General features: G+C 44.3%; 1 protein-coding gene across 3 annotated transcripts in view; it reads left to right on the forward strand.

Annotated features, from left to right (window-relative positions):
- The window catches only part of LOC122710409, a 209,238-nt gene that overhangs the window by 18,800 nt on the left and 171,016 nt on the right, over window positions 1–19,422 (forward strand). The gene's annotated exons all lie outside the window — the stretch shown is intronic.

A 19,422-nucleotide genomic window follows, 5' to 3' on the forward strand; every position in this document is an offset into this window, starting at 1 on the left:
TGACAAACTATACGTAGGGTTTTATTATCGGGTCGTTTTGACAATTGACGGCACGGAGAGCCGTGACATTTCGCGAGTTACCAAACCATTATTTCCCTCGAGATCGTTCCATTTTTAAACGTCGTGTAAAGAGGAACTGTTATTCGAATCGTAATAATTTCTTCCACTGGAATACAGCTCGAAAAGAGTTTTCCTAATTCCCCATTAATCGTGGATCATGACCAATTTTCTCTTCTTGGTATCAATTTCACGTGGGTGATTACACCCTTGCGAGCAAGGGTAACAAATAGGTGAAACTTTTGAGTATTCGAATAATGGAATCGACTCGTGAAGAAACGTTTCACGAAACGAGTCTTGTTCCTGCCGTTTCGATTTTTTTTTTTTTTTTAACTAATTCTGCGCGCGAGTAAAATGGATGATAAAAGAAAAGCCTCTCGTTGACCCATTTCCGGGATAAAAAGGAGATTTGTGAACAAGATATAAAGCCGAATTCATAGTACCTATACCGATAGTTTATGCGGAAAGCGAATTTATAAGCGTAACTCGGCCTGTTGAAAGAAACGTTATTCGGAGAGGGGAGAGTCTCGGTGTATGGATCGGGAAAAAATGGAAATTAAAATTTTTAATTTGATAAAAACACGAGAAGACTCTGCGTTCCTATATATATATATATATATATATATATATATTCTCCAACTAAATTTTGGTTAAATTACATGGACGATCGTATTAAATCGGTACGTTTAATCAATTTCCCATTGACGACAGAGTTTGCGCCCGCCGACAGAATTTCGAGGGGAAAAATAATATCGTTTTAAATTATGTCCACGTTTCGGCGATTACAGGTCATTAAATGCCTCTGTTTTCAACGGGGGAAGGGTTGACACGAAGTTGAAATTCGTTCGATGAAAGCTGCTTGAGTGACGCGTCGCATTAATTGCCGAGTATTTCATATCGAATTAATAAACGCGGTTAGTTAAGATCGAATGACAAAGGATTGCAAAGTTGCGCTTACCGTACGATACGTGTGTATGTGCGTGTGTTTTTTTTCCTCAACGATTAATCGAATGGAAGAGGAATGGGGGAGGAAAAAAAAAAAAAAGAGAATAACGAGAACGAACGAGAATCGCAATTAAACGAAACTCGGGCAATCGTTCGTGTCCATTTTTCCATTATAATTTTCAGCCCGTATTTTTATGAAACGCGAATACGGTTTTAACCTTACCTTGAGCCGCCTTTGTTGTTATCCCACCACGCGAATTAGTATCGCGAATTTCTTTCTGTCTCCCGTGTGCAAAGAAAAGTTGGCAAGAGGCGCAACGGGGACACGAGGCATAAAAAGGAAACGAACGGGAGAAAAATTATTATACGACCCGCTCGTTGTATAAACGTTTCCTATTCCCTCCAAAAGCAGTTGGCGCGTTACCAATTTTTATTCCAGATATTCTTTTCCTGCTCGATAATGCATTCATCTCGTCCTTTCTCATCGATCGATATCGATGATGAATTCTCCATCCTCTCGATGCGATCGATTAATTAGCGCGATTGAAAGGAAAAGAGAAAAATATCTAGATTTTTTCCCATGAGTTTGTCTTTGTTTCTTAACGCAAAAAATTGACAACTGTGCGTGTGAATAGCGATGAGAAGTCGCAATGTTGAGTATTCTCTAAATATTTAACCGTGCCCGTAACCCCGCTCGTACGCTCAAACAATTCTTCTTTCCGTTCTTGCTGCACGTCCAAGGAAATCCTAGCTACCCGTCGCTTCTATTTTATTATAAAATTTTCTTCCATTCTCTTGGGAAAAAAAAAGTAAAAAAATGGAATAGCACAAAGCAGAGTGACCTCGTGCATCTTTCTTCGAACATTTGTTCGTTTTCCCGCATCGTCTGACCGACTCGATGTCGCTGTCAAGTTGTTCAGTTCCAATTGCGCAATTTGCTGATATTCGAGGCACAGTGATTTCTCTACAAAAAAAAAAAAAAAAAAAAAAGAAAAAGAACGATAGACAGTACGATTATTTAATACGAATGATAGATAATCGTGACGATTAAGTGAATCATGAAAATTTCTGTCTCGTAATCTTCTGTCCTCCCCCGCTTCGATCCTCGTCTCTCCCCACCCCCCTCGATCCATCTCTGTCCCGAACACCGACTCGCGTTACCGCCATCCACCAAGGGACAAAGAATCTTGGAAATGAATTTTTTTTCCTCGAACACGACATCCTCTCGAATCTCACGTGACACGGCTCGATGCGACGTGTTTCCAGCCCGATGCGCCCGACACAGCGTCGCCCCGATCCTGTATTATTCCCTGGTTCCCGCCGCTTTATTGATACACGGATCCGAACGTGATCCGATTCCACGCTGCGGGCTGAACGAATGTTAATTACTGTTGACACTTTCGACACCCGCGTCGCTTTCGTCCCGGATACTTTCACGCTTTGGGGGATCACCCCTTCGAACACGCGCTCGATCAAAATAGATCGTTCCCTCGATCGATCAACGAAAAGTCTCTCGTTCGATGTCGCACCGATTTGCCGAACCAAGCTTCGACGAGCTCGCTTATTCGCGATATCGCCCCGAGAGAGACGTTTCTCTCGTCCTTCTCGATACACTCTTAAGCAATTAAATGCTCACCTATTTTCGCTTTGTTTCATTTCGGCGTGTTCCGGGGCGAAGGGCGTTCGTAATTTTGGCCGGGTTGGGCGAAAAGGATGGACGATGCGCGCGCGTGTATACCGTGGGTCGGGTCGCGCCGCTCGGCTTGCGGCCGCTTCAATTCATTCAAAATTATCTGCTTCCTTCCTGACCCTTTCTCCACTCCCGCTCCGCTACTTGTGCGCGCCACATTTTCAGAGAATTATGCGCTCCCGTGTCCGCGCGGGTTAACGCACCACCACCGAGGCGCGGCAAAGGCGAAATACGAAGCATATTTTTCGCTCCGCCACTTTCAACGGCGAAATTATAGCGCTTGGTAATTAGAGTTTGTTCAAATTCCTTTCACCCGTGTCCCGTGGCTGTCGCCCTCCCCCCGAAAACCAGCCGTTTTCGCTTCAAAACGCCCCCCCCCCTCCCCTCACGTATAATAACAGCAAACGTTGAAGATTTACGCGTCGACCCGCTCCAGTTTCGCATCCTAATTCCGCTGTTTGGAATTTTCGATTTTGAGAGAGAACAGAGGATCGATTTCAATTTCAAAAGTTTTAACGTTTCTTCGGGATTAATTATTTCTTTTAAATTGTATTTGCATTTGTACAAATTCGAGAAGGTGAATCCACGTTTCGACGTAGATTAATTTTTCGATAGAGTAGTATAATAAGAATAGTGTTCGAATCGATGGAAAAACAATCACGCGGTGAATTGTTACGAGGAGAATCGCAATTATCCACGAGGCCCGAGCCGCAACAGGTGAACAGATATTGATATTACGATTCGCAAAGTCGGTTGGAGAGGAAGATTTATGTTGCGGCGCACGTTCCATTTCGCGGCCTGCGACCGGTTTCGAGTCGCAGAATTCGAGAGGGGGTCGAGATCGATACTCTAAATCCCGGCCGGCGCTTGTTCGACGCTCCCTGCCCGCACTGACAGCGTGTCTTTCAGAACTGTCTCTGTGTCTGAGCGAACGACTCGCCAAGTTAACTAGACGCAACCACTTGTTGGCCACGGCCACGGCTAATTCGAGCCAAGCGCGTGAGCCAGCCCCGCGATCGCTTCCGACCACGTCCTCCGTAAACTTCACAGCCGTGCGAACGGCTTTGTAATTGGATCGGAAATAACGCGAGGAAAGAAGTTGGAAGTTTGTGGGGGGGAGAGAGGGTGAAAATATTTCGGAATTTATAACTCTCTCTTAGCCCCGGGACGGAAATAATGGAGCAGTTGGAACGAATTCTTCTGGCACGGGGATTAAATTATCGAATTTAGGATTGAAATTAATTGAGATTATTTCGCGAAAATGATGGTCCAAATGATTTTGATATGGTTTTTTTTACGAGGACTCGAAGTTTGGAATTAGAAAAATAATACGCGTGGAAGAACGTAAGAAGTTTGATACGGTTTCGAATTGGATTAGCCAGGGAAGGGAAAATTATTTTATTATTTCTGGGGCAGAGAGAAAGAATGGGGGTTATAATGGGTTAGAATAAAATGGTAATTATCCAAAGGATCTTGAGGGGGGTTGGCAAGGAAATTAAAAATAGCGAATTAAAATTATTATCTGCTCTGCTACGGTAATACCGTCTACGATTTTTCAATGTTTCTCAAAGTAACTTGAAAAGTTATATTATCTAGGGAAAAGAACATCGTGCGATTACAAATTAAATTTGATTTTAAGAGAGGAAACTTTTTATAAAAGAAAAAAGAAACGATTATTATTATCCTTTTGGATAACTTTCAAGCTTTTCGAAACAACTTGTTAATGAAGGGAATAATAATGTAATAAATATCCGGTTGAAAATCGTTTCTCGTTTCCAGGTATTTTATTTAATATATTTACAAATTTCCAAAGCGGAATTATCGAAATTATCGAAAGTCCAGTTTCTAAATCTCCCTATCTCTCTTTAAATCATTATCATCACCCTAACTCGTTACAATTTCATTCTTCGTTCGTTGGAACGAAAATTGCTGGATCGAAGATTACGATCAAACACATTACGAACACTTCTTTCACTTTTCTCCCCCTCGATGATTTCAATCCATTGAGAATTTCCTATATATATGTACGTATCGTTTAAATTTTTATACGAAATAAAGCGGAAACGTTGAATTCCAGTTAAATAATACACGATGCAAAATGTTTCGAGAATTGGTTTCACACGATTCCCCCGGCATTCAGCCGGAATTTAATGTCACGCCGTTATACGGGATTTAAATCTTGTCGAGGTGGTGGTGCAACCGCGCGCTGCTCCGATTCAACAAAGCCGCCGATTGTATTATTCGAATAAGCTGGTTTCTCAGGGGCGCGGCCGCCCGTTGAAAATAACTGGAGCACACATTTTCACCCACCGCTTCGTCCACGAAACGAACGTCGTGCACGATTTCTTTTTCTCGCGCGCATTTTAAATGGGCGGAGGGCTCGTTTAAATTTCAAATTCTCGTTTAATTTATAATGTTGTTTTCTTCTCGCTATAATATCTCCTTACCGAAACGGCGCGAAGCTTTTGCCCTTTCTTCCATCCCATTGTATGCATATCGTTGTTTATTCATTTCCATATTTCCGTTTCGCGTGGAATACAGTAGGGGAAAGCGAGAGAGAGAGAGAGAGAGAGAGAGTTGAACAAGGCGGGCGAGCACGCGTAAAACATGTTTACCTTTTTAAGTGTAATACACATTTCATTTTATTTGCCACCTCGTGTAAATTCCTCGCCTGGTATACACGCGGTAACACGATTTTTCCATCGTCCCAAGCGACAACAGGGCGCGGATACGCAACAACCAGCGGGAAAATATACCAGCTCGCTGTGCTTTTTCACCACTTTTCGCCACACCCCCTCGTCGCGATCCCCTTCGCGATGCGCACCTGAGTGAGCCGTCGTCTTATTTACGACCGAGCTTCGATCGTATTACCAGGTTTGCATAAACAATCCCGGATGGCTAGATATATTAGCGGAGACGGATGTCTTTCGTGTGGAAATCCTTCCCTTTTCCCTCGGAGAGAGGGAATCTTTGTCGTTTACTTTATTCTTCGAACAGGAAGAATACATTCTCGGTTGAAGGGAGCCGAGGAGAAGGTAGCTTTTATCGGTTAGACGAGGAATAAATATACTGAAATGTTGATGATTGGAGGAGAGGATTTCCATTAAAACGGGATAACGATTTCGAGTTCGCGAGTTGGAAGTTTTAACAAGAAGTTTCATAAAGAAGAGAGGAGAAAGAGAGAGAGAGAGAGAGAGAAAAAAGAAGGAGTAATTAACAAGCGAGATGAACAGTTTGATCGCTTGATCTAAACTCTAGGCAGCTTCTAGGGATTACTTAGATAAGAGGGTTAGTTGTTCAAAGTCTTCGAGAAACGATGCGCGGAAAGTTTTGGAAAAATGCTTTGCAAAAGCTTTCCTCGAAAAAAAGAGAAAGGAACGAAGATAACGGTATTACGATTAAGAGGGGCACGTTAACAAATATTTAACGATCCACTGCATTCGTCTTTTTACAATTTTTCGTTTAATGAATATCGAGAACGTTTCCCCGCTATTTCATTTCGTTTTAAAAGAAAGAAAGAAGGGGAAGGAGAGGGAGGGTGGTAAAAAAGAATCGGTCGAGGCAGGCTTCCTGAACGTGAAATTAAATTCAAACGATCCGGTTCGAATGGTGGCTCGAGTGCTCTCTTGAATATACTAATTTCGACGAGGATGGTTGAAATCAAAGAATCGTTGTTTAAACGGAAGGGATGGGATTTCACCTGGAATTATTCCCGGAGCACTTGAGATTTTAATAACTCATTGTAAACTGTCTCAAACTCCGGTCGAGAGATATTTATTTCCCAAATACCGATCGCGCGTACCTGTTGCTGCCGCTGCTGCTGCCGCTTGCCTGGGCTTGGGGAAATAATCGGAGTCCCGTGGAGGCCGTCATTACACGCTCGACTTCAAGAAATTGTTTCTGAATCGGTCGCGATAACAATTGGAAAATTATTTTATTTCTTATTTATCGAACCTCTCATAATATATCGTCTTTCCTGCGGGATATATATCCTTCGATACTGCTCAAATTCTCCTCCACTCTCCTCGTTGAAACGAAGCGAAGGAATCGAGCACGATTGTAATTCGAATTTTCGAAGGGAAAGAAAAAGAGAGAAAAAAAAGTAGCACGAATAATACTTTCAACGGGTTGGAAGAATAAAATAAAAAAATAAAACGGGAGGACAGATGTATTTTTGAAATTCTGACGCGTGTGCGTATACATATTTATACGGTGAATATTTCACTGTTTCGTCGCGTGGGCGGAAGAGGAGGAGTAGGAGGGGAATCATATGTGTCGCGTGCGAGACATACTTTATTAGACTGGACAAATTCGTATAAACGGACTTGTTGCAAAACTCCACGGGATCTCGTTGTGCAAGCACCCCTCTAAAAATCAATCTTGCCATCGGCGGAGAGAGTTTTCCTCCCATTTTTTTTCTTTTTTTTCTTTTTTTTTTTCCCAAAAAAGTATTTTTATCCGGCTCGAATTGGCCGGACACGTACACGTACACATACACACGGGCGCGCGCGCGTAACAATAGGTGTGTACGAGTCCATGTTACTACGTTAATTCGTGGTCCGTGTACAGAGGCTCCTGTTCGATCCTTTTGACTCGATTTACCGCAAACTTTTATTAAAATTATCGATTGCCAATACGGTTGAAAAGCGGATAAAAAAGGAGAGGGGAGGCGGAGATAGGAAACAGACATACGTGGATATATGTATTGGAAGCAACGCATGGTTGCATCACACGTTCGCTCCACCCTTATCCTCCTCTTTCTCGCCTCTCTTCCCCTTGTTCTTTCATTCTTTTTGGGGAGAAGATCGTGGTAACAAAGGTACAAACCAATAATAAAAATTCCACGAAGACAGCGCCGGTATTTCGGGATGCGCTTTTTTTGCGCCACCCCCTTTCTTTTGTCGGTGAGAAGGGTAGCAGGTCAGAAGCACGTCTTCTCTTCTCTTCCCCCTCTCTCCTCCTTCCCTCTCTTTGTATAATATTCGCGATCCCAAAAGGTTGAAACATCGCTACGAAAATACTTTTATTTCATCCCGACGATGATCCGTTTAAATTATTATTACAATTTAGATACGAAATAGATACGAATTAATGGAAATAAACAAATAGTTGAAATCGTGCGAAGAGGGACGGTGAATCGAAACAAATCGTATTTATTGTTACACACGTGCTACCAGCGTCGATAATTACATGTAAATAAACATCGATACGATATTTGTTTTGTATCATCTTAACAGCTGTTCTTCCTTGCAAAACAAATAGAATCGAAAATCTAGCCGCGATAAGACAACATCGTATTCGAGCCAAGGGGAAACATTGACATTAGATATCAGAGGAGCGGATTCATCAGGTAGAGAGGAGAACGCAGAATTCTTGGAAACCGAAAAACTGGCGTTCGTGACTATCCCATGGTAAACAATCCGCTACTAATTGCGATTGAATATTCCGACCGGAGTCGTGACACACAGGAAATACTTCGAAAGCAATGTATCAAGAATTACTTTTGGCTTCGTTCTCGCGATGATAAACTGCCAATTCTCGTGGACAGTGCATGATTTCCATGCATTCCCGTTCATAAACTCACTGGATGGACTTAGAAATATACCGGTGAATGAATATCATTATTGCAATTAAACTAATGTATCGTGTCAAACGTTAACAATTTTATTTTATCACACAAGAAATTATACAAGAATTTTCTCATGATTCGATCAAATATGAAAAATAAAATTAATATTGAAAGGGAAAGATACATAATCCTGTGTAATTTGGGTTAAAATTAAGCTAAAAATTGGAAAGCATTCAATTACTTATGGACAGGATTGTACGTAGCACGTGCACGTTTCTCGCAGTTGATTCTTGCTCAATAACAGAGGAAAGACAGGAGATTTTTGCCTGCGTGGGTTATATCGACCGATATTAGATATTAGAGGCGGAAAGAAGGAGGACTCTCCCCATCTCTTGGAAACTCCGACCTATGTTTGATCAGTTAGTCACTGCCGCTACTCCGTGGATATTGTTACCAATGGGCCCCGGTTAATATTCTCGGATTACGGTGTATATGCACGGTTTTCCGAAAATAGGACGGGAAGTGGTCGGGTTCCATTTCGGGGTGGAACGTTAATGAGCACGGTTCGCGACCGTTCTCGTAATTGATGCGCTCACGATCCACCTCTCTGGTCGGAGGATTAGCATTGGAAAGGGGTTAGCTTTTGGTTTATAAGCCAAAGCGGGAGGACGAGAAACCGTTGGATAAACTCTCGCGTTGGATATCTCTTTTCCATTCCGTTAACAATGTCTCGTCGAGGAGGCGCGTCCCTCCCTCTCTCCTTCCTCCTCCTCGGCTATCCCTCGAATCGAGAACGAAAGAAGAATAATAAATTTAACGCGGAGGTAGGATAGAAGAGAGAAGGAGAGAGAGAGAGAGTATGATGCTTTATGAGTTTAGAAGAGCTTAATCTCCCGGCAACCCAATATTTTTCTTCCTCTTTCTCTCCTCCTCGGTGGTTATTACCACTTCTTGCCTCGCCTCGCCTCGTCGAGCGTGCTCCATTTTTCTCATTTCGCCGGCTCGAGCCTGCGATCGAGAGCGGAGAGGGGCGGTTAAGTCGTCTTCCAAATCTGGCGAAAGAAAAATGTAAAGGGGAATAGAAACTGGAGAGAGATACGACGATTCGAAATGTGATCATCAATCGGAATGTTTAACGGTTCACCATTCTAGGGGGCACGGATTTTGAACACTCGCTCCTTTTCTCGTCTTCTGCCTCCTTCCCTCTTTCTCTCTCTCTCTCTCCTTCTTCTTCCGCCAGGGGGTTCTGCTAATTGAACGCGTAATTGATGAGGCTGCAGTCTGTACTTACACAACGCTCCAATTGTGCTCAGCCAAGCGCCGCCAGTGTGTGCCAATATTAGCGATGCACTCGACGTCCCTATAACGGACCCCTCCACGCACAAATAATGCCCCAAGTACCATAAATACTCGACAGCATCCGCAATATGCCTCGGCCGTCGCAGCCGAGAGAGCGACCCGGAGCTTTCAAAGGCGCCGAGTGTCCTCCAAGGAGCCGAGACACGAATACCGAAAGATGTCGCGACCCCTTCTAGTTACATATGCCGCGTTAATGATTTTTCAAGGGTGGGTCGAAAGGTGTTTTCGCGAGCTCGCAGTCTGCCACGTCTCTCGAAACCCGCGCACCAATCGTCCGTGTTACGCGCCTCTTCTTTTGCCTTCTCCTTCTCTTCTGCTCCATCAAGATCGATTATGAAAGGCCCTGCCACTCTCCATTTTCTTATTCATATATATATATATATATACAGAACCGTATAGATCAGTGTTAATATTTGTTTTGTACTTGGTCGGGATATTCCGATGTAAGGCACACTGTTTGAATAGAAATAGCAATCGGCTTTCGAGGCTTATTCAATTTCATCTGAATAGCCCTTTCAACTCGAGGTCCCACCCAGAGAGGCTTGAAATCGGTTCGGCCTTCTTGCCGTTTAACTCTCGTCTGTAAATATCGTCGATCGATAATTTCTAATTTTAACGAGAAAGTTTCTTTCTTTGATCGATTACTCGAAATCGATTGAACGTCGTGCGGATTTGCATTCATACGCGTTGTGTTGTCGTTTCTTCGTCCATCACGCGTTTCCACGTAATAGAAATTCTTGGACGAATCTCAGGGTCGATCGACGCGTGACGACGCATACCGTCATGGAGGAAATTACGCGACCGGAAGTTGGGTAGAAGCGGTACCCCTCTACTTATCTTCGTTAATACATCTTCCCCGATCGTGTAAATCGTGTACCCTCGAGCTACTACTCTTCGTGATTGTATTTCCAACGAGGGTCGTCTCCTTTCTTTTCTCTCTCTCTCTCTTTCTCTATTTCGGTATTCGGGCTTCGTATCCTCTTCTCACATCCGTTTCCGCTTCGTCTCTCGGTCGCGGACCGAAGAAAATATATCCTTCGACGAAAGTTCGCCCTCGCTTGTTCAAGTTTCACTTTTCACGAGATCGACGCGCTTTTATTTATTAAACGATCGACTCGGATAACTCGGTTATCCCTTCGGTATTCCCCGAAGAGGAGCGAGACTAGCCTGGGAGCACGCCTCTCTCCAGGTAAATAAATCAAACGGAACGTGGTGGTGAGGATATCTCCCTCTCCTACCCCGTGCTTTATCCACGTGGCACGTGGTTATGAAAAAGCTGCGTTCTGGTGCGTGCAAAACATGTCCCGAGGGCGGTGAATCCTTGAACATACTTAACCCCGTGTTCCATCTACGCGAGCCTCGTTGAAGTTACAGTCACGTATACAAGTGCGAATACAAAAAAAGAAAAGAAAAAAAACTGCGATTTTATAAGCTTATAAGCATGTGTACGCGTGAGTGTGCGGGGAGGGTGCAGACTCCAAGTAAGAGAGAGAGGAAAAAAGGGGACACCGTGAAAAGGGGGGAGGGAGGGAGAAAGAAAAAGGAGAGCGAAGGGTGTGCACCGGGGTTTGAGTTTGCTCGCAGAAGAACTTTTATAATACGCACAGGACGGGAAAGGGGCCATAGATTTGAATTAATTCGGCGGCGAAGTTTTTCCCCGGCAAATAAAAATAAGTCACTGTATCAATTTAATACCGCTTTATAGTCTGCCCTTACTTCTTTTTCTCCTTCTTTTCTTTCTTTCTTTCTTTCTTTCCCCGCGAACCACCCTTCGAACAGCAGCAGGCATCCACGGTGTCTGGAAGGAGAGGGGGTCGGTCTTCCCCGCGTTATTACTTTGTCCGTTGTTCAAGAATTGGTCAAACATCGAGACTCAAATTACCCTCTGTCCTCCTCTCTTTCCCCTTTTTTTCCTCCCCTTGAAAAAGAGAGAAGGAAGAAAATTCGAGGACGGACGAAATCGTCCACTCTCTCGCGCCATTTGGCAAACAAAAAGTTATTAAGGCTGGCTTTATTGTCGGAACGCGCTGTGCACCTCGCGTTTTACGCGAATTTCGCCTCGACCGAAATGAACCGGAATCTCCTCGAACGAGAGAGGCCGCTTTTATTTTTATATACCGACGCAGTCGGCAAGGATTCACGTTGCAACGAGCCTTCGTTCCCCTCCCCTCTCCAAGTAAAGAAGAATTATTGGACACAGAGAAGAATAATAAACCCCGTTCTTTTTCCCCCCGGAGCGATCAGTTCTTTTAATTAACCGGAAAAGAAACGAGCATCCAACTAAACTACTCTCTCGAACCATATTTATAAATCGTATACATGAAAATTTCTCTCCTTTCTCTCTATATAATACTCGTAAAACTCCTATATTACACTATTAAATACACGTTAAAAATCCATTTAAACGAGGTTCGCTCGAAAAGACGTCCCCAAAAGAAACGACGACGATGACGGGTCTGCTGCCTCCGCTCCATGTGGAAGGGGGTGGTGGTCGTCATAGGTAAGGGCAAACACCGGTGCAATTTGCCGTGCGGTGGGTAGGCACGTTCGACGGTCTATGCGTAATTCGTTTATCCTTAATTCCTCGTCGAGGCAGCTGGAGCGTATTATTCGGACGCATCTCCGGTGGCCGGGGACTTTGTTTCGCATTTACCCTCGCTGTTACGGGCGCACTAGTGCTAGAACGACGCCGCGAGCTGTAGTACATTTTACGGTTGGCTAGCCAGTAATGCAGTAATTAACGTTTCTTTCATGTACTCTTTTGCTTTCACCAGCTTGAAACCAGCTGCGTGCCGCGCGCGAGAGCTCGCTCTCTTGTCCGTACCGTGTAACGTGGCGCGCACACGTGTACACGCGTCGCCTGGACGAGGCGTATTTACAGAGGAGAGACACAGAGTACGTTCAACCTTTCCCCTCTTCTATTTTCACCCTTCTGTTCTACCTTTGGAGAGGGAGAGAGAGAGAGAGCACCCTTGCCTCTCACCGCCCCTTCCGTCCGGTTGAAAAAATAATTACCCCGTAAGCTGGACCGTTTCCGCCCGTGGACCTCGCCTACCTTGCCTTCAACTCGTTCCAGCGACTCCGCCGTTCCAACCCCTTTTTATCGGGGGACGAATTTTCGATGGAGTTAAAGCGACGATAGCGAGTTAAATTCTTGGCTGATTGTTTCGTTGAATCGATGTTCGATGGGAAAAACACACGGGGTTGATTTATGAATAGAAGGAAGGAGGATCGTTCATTGCTCAATTACCAAGTGTTTCACGCGATCTCCTTTTTTCGATCGATCATCTCACAGTTTCGAAGCTATTTCTGATTGAAAGAAATAATAGAAGCATTTTGTTAACATCGTAGTATCGTATTAAAAAAAAAAAAAAATGCAAGAACGAGACGCGTGATTTCACGTATTTCGAGCTTCTTCTGTGCTCGAAATAATTAAGGAGGACGGACAAGTCGATTGAATTCCATACACGATGAGAGGAATCGGATGAGCTCGCGGTAATCACCGATCGGTTTTCCTCTCCGGTGTTGTACAGCCGACTATTTTTTCGTGGCAAATGTCGAGGATAGACGAGGGCTTTCAACGGCAGCGGTATAGTCGATCGACAGGCGTAGAATAATAATACTCTGTTACCCGTCTCGTTTCTGGATTTACGCCCGCTCGTGACTCGGTTATCGGCGACGCGGATCGCGCTTCTCCTATCGGATCACCATATCGCGGCCAAGTGGCGCGCTCGTTCCATTCTCTTGAAAAATATACTGCTTTTTTAATTCGCGCCCTCGAGCCCCTTTCTCCTCCCCCTCGTTAACTTTTCAATCATCGAGCAGCGCTCGATACAATCCCTGCTAATTTTCCGGAAAGGGTCAAGAGCGATGAAGAACGATCTCTCGATTGTTCACCGCTTCATCGAGCCAATTTTCCAATTTCTCATTTTCGAAATTTAATAGATATTTCGAGGTTTATCGGAGGTCAAATTTATATTCGCGAATATAGTCTTATTCAAAATCGTTTTTAAGGCAACAGAAGGAGGAGGAGGGGGAGGAAAGTTTCGACAAATTTCTCCGTGAACTAGTTTAGCTGTTATATCGGGCTTCCAAATATACAGTTTTTATTTTTATTGTCGAACGCCAAAGTCGTAAATTTTGGGTATAGATGTATCTATAATAGAATAGAATAAGAGATTCTGCTTGCTTAGCTCAGTTCTCTTGATTGGATCGATCTTGGTGACGTTTCAAACTGCCATCGCTTCGAAAACAGCGCTGGCCTAGATTACTATCCGCGATATGTTGATCGGTCGAGCAGCAGCAGCTGTCAATGAGTCACCGCGTGAACGGAAACAGTAGGTGAGAAGCGAAACAATTACTGCTCGCGATATCATATCCACTCCACTGATCGATCTCTCGATGCTATTTTTTTTCCCTTTTCATCGGGAATATTTTTATATTTCAAAGGCGAGGAAAATCGGGGGCGGGTGTGTATAGCACTTTGCATTCACCAAGAGGAATCGTGGCCTCTGGCCGACGTAAAAAGCGTGTTCGATCGGCAAACAGCAGCGGGGCTCTCATAAACCCGACTCGGAGGGCAATAAAAGAATCGACTCGAAGGGAGAACCGGCTGACGCTTCGGAAAAACACGCGAGTCTTAAATTTATTTACCTCGCCCAAGACGTTTCTTCGATTCACGTGCACCACACGTGGATTGGAAGCATTCGCTCCCTCGATGGACCCACCCAGAGATTACCCCCTCAACTACCCTATCATATATTCTTATATATATCATATATAAGAATAATTTCTAATTTATTTCGAGTAATTGGCTGGCCGATTGGAAGCTCGTGGTATTCGCTCGAGAAAACCATTCGTTTTAACAAATATTCCGTTGGCGTTTTCGCCTCTCTGCGATTCTCTCGCTGCGTAACGCATAGACGATTTCTCGACGATCACGCCTCCTCTCCTCGAGGAGGTTTGGAATGCCTGAAGGTATACGCGTCGAGTGCGTCGAATACGTGGCCGGAATACGCGATATCGCGAGCATCGGGATGATGCAGCTCATGCAAGAAGCGAAATTCGAGCCGCGCCCGTCCGCCCATAATCGTTGGGGCGAAAGACAAGCTCGAGGAGCTTCGTCTTTCTTCTGAATTCCGTCCACGGCCAGGCCGGCAAATCGTGGAAATACCGATACCGATCCCCCCACGATTCCACGTGGATGGACGATTCGGTCGAACCGGTTCCATTTTGCGTGTGTCTCTCTCCGCGCGTGGAAATTCTCACCGACGAGTGTTTTCTTAACGATTCTCCCAGTTTCGCGAAACTGGATACGACGCGTGGCTCGAGTTATTGTTTCCCGTGGCTTGGTTATTTTTGCTGCAACGAGGTGCGAGGCGAGAGCGCGCTTTTTCTCCTGTAACGTTGCCTCCCTCGTATTTCCTTTCTGGAAATAGAAACAGCCGGTGCGCGCTGTATCCGAAACGGCTTTCTTCTTCCTCTTGCTACGAACGGTCGTTGCGATATTCGAGAATGCTTCCATTGGCGAAACTTTCGTTGATTTTTATCAGCAATAGGATGATTTGTCCATTTTCGTGTTCGTGGGTTATTTTTAACACGAATACGTTTGTGGGTAAATTAATCGTAAACTATTGAGAAATTAATTATTATTTTATTATGATAAGTTTAAAAAGCGTGGAATTGTTCAGGAAATTATTCTTCAACGAAGAAACGATGCTATTAAATAATTTTGAGAATTTCCTCTCTTTTTAAAAATTCCATTTATCAATATTCCACTTTCCAGGAATAATTGGGGAAAAAAATTCCAACTTCGGAACTTAAAAGATCTTAAGACAGGAATTGCAAAGGAAATGCTCGGGAAACGTTACAATAGCGATTTCTCTCTCCGTCTCGATAGAGAAACACTTTCGCGACGTCCATTAAATTACATTCACCCTCGAAGGGTGTCGCGGCCCAGTATTTTACAACCCGTGTAAATAAAAGAAGGGGCTTGGAAACAGACTTCTGACGCTTTCCTACTTTACTTCGCGCCGTATCATTGCCCCTTTTACGTTCCCCTCGACTCGACCCTTCCCTTCGACTTGGAGCGGTCAATCGAGCGATATCCATGCCCAGAATCCAGAATCCAGGATCCTGGATCGCCGTTTCTCCCACGTCGATCGCGATTCCTTCCCCCTCCCTCCCGGGGGAAATTTAAAAAAATCCCAATCCCACGTTAGGTTAGCTATTCGTCTTGCGGGCTATTCGTGTTTCCGCTCCGAGGCGTGTCACAAATCATTGCGTTTTCCCTCCTCCCCACGCTTCTTCCTGGGAGGAGGAAGGCGTGGTTCCACGGTGGTGGGATGATGACGAAGAAAGAAAGGAGAAGGAAGAATCTTGTGGGTTTGGTCATTGTCACGATGAGGTCTTGCTCGCACGATCGTTCGAGATCCTCTCTCTCTCGTTTATCGTCCGATCGTATTCTTCCGAGAGATCGAGATTTTCATTTTCGATGGTCCCGTTACGGGCGTACTTAGGGAATAGTTGAGAGGTTTTATCGAAATCGTTGCGGGGGAGTGGACGAGTATTTCGTCACTTCGAAAACCCTCGATCTCGTCGAATGCCGATCACGTTTCATTCGTTATAAAAAACGCGACGGGCGTAACGGGGCGGAATATCGCGAAGATTTTATTTTATTTAATTCGGAATGTGTAGCGGGTTACGTGTTCTTGCGTAATTGTTAATTCGGTCTGGTGTTGCGTCCAAATCTAAATGTAAATACGGGAGAATCGTGATACGCGAGGATTATTATCCGTGTTTATATATTATATAAACTTTGGCACTGTTTGTTTTGGTAATAATAGTCTGCGTGGATGAATGTGCGGATCGTTCGACGAGATAACAAGTAGATTAGGTCGGTGAAAAATATTCTGATTTCAAAGAGAGAGAGAGAGAGAGAGAGAGAAAAAATGTTATTCCACGCTTTTTATTTTCGCACGTGGAATAATCTTCCACCGATAATCCAGTAGTAGGTTTTCCGGTTCCGGAAATTGGCCAAATTCTATCGCGTTCGACAAGTTTTCAAACTCAATTTCAACTCGAAAACGAAGCCTCAAATGAAAAAATGTTATTCTAATCTTTTTTGACGTCTCCCCTCCCCGTGTAAAATCATCTCGCGTCCGATTATATCACCCGTCCTGTCTCGCCTGCTATATGTATAACAAATTACAAGGAATAAAATATCCATAGAATTATTTCATTTCAAAAAAGAATTCTAAAATCTACGACGATATAATTCGTCAATTTATGACCATCAGTTATCATTTTATAAATCATCATGAACGTATCCCAAGAATGGAAAATTCAAAACTCATTATTACATCGTAAATAAATAAATTTTTCAATCGAATTCAGCGCTACAAATAACAAATAATAAATTCCAATTGATGCTTAAAATTAATAAATCACTGGAGGGGAGAGAAATCTCGGAAGAGACGAGAATTTATATAAGTATAAATCTCTTGAGCGAAAGAACTATTCCCCTCCCTTCTTCCCTCCAGAAAATGAATATCAACGCGAGAGGAAGATGGATAAAAATCGCAGGGTGGCGGCGGGTGGATGGAAATAATCACGGGGATCGCGGCCCCATAAGATCCATCTCCATACGTTCTCGTTTCGTTTATTTGGTCGAGCGACGTCCTCGTAAAGACATCAAAGCTACATCCTCGACGGTGGAATAAAGACTACGGAAGTCCATAAAAGTGGGGCATTAGCTAGGGGGAGGGGGATGGAACACAAGGGTCGATCGATGCCCGGTACATGAGGGGGTGGTCGCGATTCGCGCCACCACTCGACCCAGAGATTTTCAATAACGTTTACAACGCGATCGCACGTGAAGCACGTGTAATGGGTCGTTTAACGATCTCCAAAGGGCGCTCGTTCGTCCAAACCGATGCTTTTTCGTTCCAACTCACTTTTCGCTGGGAGCTGTTGTTTTTTAAGCCCTAGAAAGACGTCTGAAATATTGAATCCGGACGTTTCAGTTGTGAAAAGCGCTTTTTCCGTCCCTTTTTTCCTTTAGATTTTTTTTCTATTTTCGAAGATATCACAGCACAGAAAAAGAGAGAGAGAGAGAGAGAGAGAGGTAAGGCTAATTCTCTCCGAAACGATATTCGTCTCGTTATACCCGTTATATTTTAACCGAATCTTGTCTCGTTCATCGAGCTAACTAAGCTCCAGACACGGGACTATTAATTTCCACGGGAGGTATTCTAATTAACTCGAATTTTTCTCGTCCCGTTTCCCCCCCGCCTTCTTCTTTCCCTCTGCATATCTCACTCGCTCGATTTCGCCCGTGGTTGGAAACGTCCGGTGTTGTTCCTTGTTAACAATTCAACGCCTCCCGTCCCTGGTGCAGAGCACATACAACGATGCTTCCAGCGAGGAGGACACGGAGAACCGGGTAGCGAACAACAGGGTAGTGTCGAAAATGTGCACGAAAATGTGCACGAAAAGATGCACCGGTGCGTGTGCATAGATCCCATTCGTTGTAAACCGTTCCGCGTTAACCGGTCGTAAAGCGGCGGAACGCAAACATCCGGCTCGCGAGTGGTGGCGCCCTCGTAAAATCTTCTTCGAGCGACGTTCGTCGTGACCCGAGGCGAATGACGAATACGCTCGTAAAAGATGAAAAAATAAAAAGAAAGAAAGAAAAACATTTCTTGAGGAGAGATTTCTAGCGGTTCGTTAGATAGAAGATAGGAGAGCGAAGAGGGGGGGGAAATGTGAGAAATCCGGGAAGCGGATGAGACTTATGAATAATGGAGGGACGCGGGTAGGCCGATGACGCGCGAATCGATGTGTCGCGGATAAACACACATATAAAATTGACCGTAATAAACGTGGAAACGTTTTATCAGGTTTCGCGGCGCGGCGAATTGAATTGTAAACCGAAACGAATCCGCTGCGCGCTCTCCTCTCTCTTTCTCTCGCCCATTTTTCACTCCCCCCTCCCTCTCTACCCTCCTTTCTCTCCTCCTCCCGATACAGTGTTTGCCGATTCCTGAAACGTCGCGTTTTCGAAAACGGATATTGCGCCGAAATAAACTGAAACAGATAAATTTTCCTCGTTTATGTAAATAAACTGGAGAGGCCCTCCCCGGTCCACCGTGCGTGAATTTACGAGGACAATCATAAATTCGTTGACACGTCGGCGTATCGACTCTCTCGTTGACGAAGTTTACAACGGTGGAAAAAAAATTCGAGCCGTTTTCAGAAAGAAAACGGATCGAATCGCTCGTTGCGTTATATCTGCGTGGAACATTGCATATAAATTGATCTTCGTGTATACTTCGCTTCGATTTTTATTTTCGCTCGAAAAAGGAGAAAGAAATTTTTTTCAAACGAGAAACTCCGGGGAGGAGAAGGAACGAACGAGGAGAAACTGTATAAAATACTACGCTCGGTATATCGAATCCTGTTAAAAGCAGAAGCCCATAACGCGGAAACTTGGAACAACAATTTCTCGTATACCATCCCTCGCGAGAACTAAGTATACATCGAATAAATCCGCGGACGGGAATGGACGATTAACGGGCGCGCGTTATCGCGAGAACAGCGACGTTGTGTTGGCCGCTATCCGGGGAATTAGGGGACGACATTAGTAGGCTGACACGTATGCAAAGCATGCGGCCCACTAATAAACATAATCGTGCGCGTACTTGAGTGCATGCTACCCGCTCTCGAAATGGACAGTGCAATTGCTGCGTAAACGTGTAAGCGAGCAACGATCGGTCGATTACAGGTGTATTATACGTACGAA

Source organism: Apis laboriosa, unplaced genomic scaffold (genome assembly GCF_014066325.1).
Source record: "Apis laboriosa isolate Shangri-la unplaced genomic scaffold, ASM1406632v1 scaffold14686_cov152, whole genome shotgun sequence".
In the NCBI taxonomy this organism is placed as follows: Eukaryota; Metazoa; Arthropoda; class Insecta; order Hymenoptera; family Apidae; genus Apis; species Apis laboriosa.